We start from the raw sequence: 2,725 nt of genomic DNA on the forward strand, positions 1-2,725 counted from the left end.
AAAAACTCTGGCCTCTGATAATAAAACCATTTGACTGAACCCGTGCATAGCAAACTGTGTCTGTGGGTCTTTATCTTCCTGACTCTGTGGATTCAATGCTGGTCAATTAGTGGGAGTCCGTTCTTAAGGAGTCAGAGTCCAGCTGTCTGGAGACGTCCACTTTAGAGCTCTCTGGACTCTTTTACTGACTTTTCAATCAACAAAGAGATGACCTGTTGATGATCCTTACTGTGGCAATGCTGTAGTGTATCAATGAGCTTAACGCATAAACGCCCAGTTAATGCACATGTGATGGCATTCGGTCAAATAATGTAAATTAGTTTATAGTTAAAAAAAATAAGTGGCATTAATAAGTTGGTAAGTAAGTTCATGGTTAGCAAACCTGTATGATTAAATTTATGCTAAGAATGGTTTGAAATTTGATCAGAGTATCACATTTGTATTACAAAAATCTTTGTTATAATGTATTTGTAAAAACGTGGCCGAGTGATCGCTCTTTTGAGTAAACTATCAGTGACGTAATTTTCTCCGGTAACCATGGCAACAAGAATTTAGGCAGTTAGGAGAGGGTAATGGACTCATGAACACCCTGAATGTACTTTAGTCGCTTTGTATCCTCGGAAAACTTTGTAAGTATGTATGTGTTTGAAAGACACGTAGAGATATGTTATGGTTGTTTTATTTGGATAATAAAGAAAAATGTAGAAACGTGAGTAGCATATCAGCTAGTAATGCATTTCCTTTCTGTTATATTACAAAAACGTTCTGAGTTATAGCATTAAAATCAGAGTAGCCTGTAATGTATTTTCCCCCTCTGTTGCATTTCAGTTCCAAAATAAATCCGTTAATAAAAGGCCTTCAGTTAAGAAAAGCAAGCCAGTGTTCGACAGCACACTTTTGTTTTAGTCTTAGTCTTTTGACGAAATTAATGTCATTTAATTTGAGTCAAAGGAATCGTTTTAGTTTTGTCTAGTTTTTAATTAGAATAAAGTTTTAATCGACTAAATAAACAGTCAATTTAGTCAACAAAATTGATCAATTTATTTGAATAATTAATACAAAATTAAAGATGTCTTAACCAGTTATGGCATATAACGTTATTGTTATACATGCAAAAACAGATTTATGGCGTGTATTCTTTTGACCTTTATTTAAACAACAACATGATATTTCAACCAGTTGACTTGCTCTGCCTGAAAATTACGGAGAGATTATTTGTTTGAGAACACGTCGGATGCGCGCGCACCCAGACTGCAGAGAGAGGCTGCGTTGCCATAGTGTTATCTTGTCCGATGAAGGAGACCACTGAGCTCATTAGGTCCTTCAAAGCAGCAGGAATGTTTCTGTATCCTTCACCAGATTTGTGCCTCAAGACAATGCTGTTTCGCAAATCTACAGAAAAGTCCTTTGATTTCATGTTTGGTGTTTCTGTCATCCACTGTCAACTGTGGGGCCTCATATCGTGTTCGTGTGCCTTTCCAAATCAAGTCCAGTTTCATGGCGATTCCCCTGAAAGGGCCCTCAAATTGTGAGGATATGTAATGTGCTTTGCGGGTTTGTTTTTATTAGTGTGGCAATAGCGGTGTCTATTATTAAATTTTAAAACATTACAACCAACAACGCCACCTGAGATCTTGGCCCCAGGACTATTCAGCTTCTAATGTCTACAAAAAGGCTACTCTGTGAGGATGAAAATAAATGCACACACAAAAACTTCAGATTTGCTTGATCCCAAAACTCTAATAACACATGTTGAAATTTGTGGCATTCACATAAAAAAAAAATAAAAAAATAAAAAAAACCACAAAACACTCCAGGGTATCAATACGCCTGCAAGGCACTGTGTTTAAATATTTGCTATATATGTGTTAAAAGCCCAGTTATCTGGTGGTGGCAATGCTGTGGCTTACCGGACGATTTAAATCTGCAATATTCACGTCACATAAATCCTCTGTCCAATAGACCAGAGGGTTCAGCTCAGGCTGAATATAATTAAAGGGAGTCAATGTAGCCCTTACTATGCTGTTGGGCTTGTCCAGGGCAGAGTAAGCCCTCTGTAGCAAGTCTGATTGCATCATTGATACTGACTGTGTATCTTGCACCTCTGTCACAAATCCCTCCATCCACTCCACCCTTCCTGCACTTTCTTCTTCACCTCTCCTGCACACCCTGCAGGTACTTAAATTATGTTTTATTAAATTTGATTATTTTGTATTCTTTCTAACCTGCATCAGGTCTGTCTGAGTTTGTGATATATTTTCCCCTACGTTACAGACAGTGAGCTTCCACAAAAAATTGCTTATAGTTTGTTTTTTTTGTTTTTTACTGCATTTAGGCCCAACTAGTTATGAATTAATCTATGCTTCAATGAATGATATTCATTAAGACAGGGAGGAAAAACTTTCAAACGTTACTATTTTCTTTTTGTTGTTGTTTTTTGTCCTCCTGAATAATTTGCTAATGTTCAGAAATAAGCTTTTGGCAGCTGTAAAGATTACTGTTAGGGCGAGAATTAGACGGGAGCCCGTTCGTTTACCTCCCACTGAGCCGGTCTCATGATTTCTGCATGACCAGGCTTTGGGTCTGACCTGTGGGGGTGCAGCCTTTGTTGTAGCAGCCATGGTGGGCGGCCAGCGGGGCCACCAGCAGCCGGACAGAGCCTCCATTCAGCCGGCAGGGTTTTACTGTGCCGCCCCAAGCCCCCCCCCCCCCCCCCCCCCCCCCC

At 39.3% G+C, this 2,725-nt stretch overlaps 1 protein-coding gene across 1 annotated transcript in view; it reads left to right on the forward strand.

Moving 5' to 3' along the window:
* Positions 1 to 523: 523 nt before the first annotated feature.
* The window catches only part of slc2a3b (solute carrier family 2 member 3b), a 20,784-nt gene continuing 18,582 nt past the window's right edge, over positions 524 to 2,725 (forward strand). Inside the window, exon 1 of the mRNA XM_015040763.1 lies at positions 524 to 629. The gene's annotated coding sequence lies outside the window, so the exon portion shown is untranslated. The remainder of the gene's footprint in view (positions 630 to 2,725) is intronic.

This window comes from Poecilia latipinna, unplaced genomic scaffold, assembly GCF_001443285.1.
Source record: "Poecilia latipinna isolate Pla-1442-1.1 unplaced genomic scaffold, P_latipinna-1.0 Scaffold526, whole genome shotgun sequence".
NCBI classification, from domain to species: Eukaryota; Metazoa; Chordata; class Actinopteri; order Cyprinodontiformes; family Poeciliidae; genus Poecilia; species Poecilia latipinna.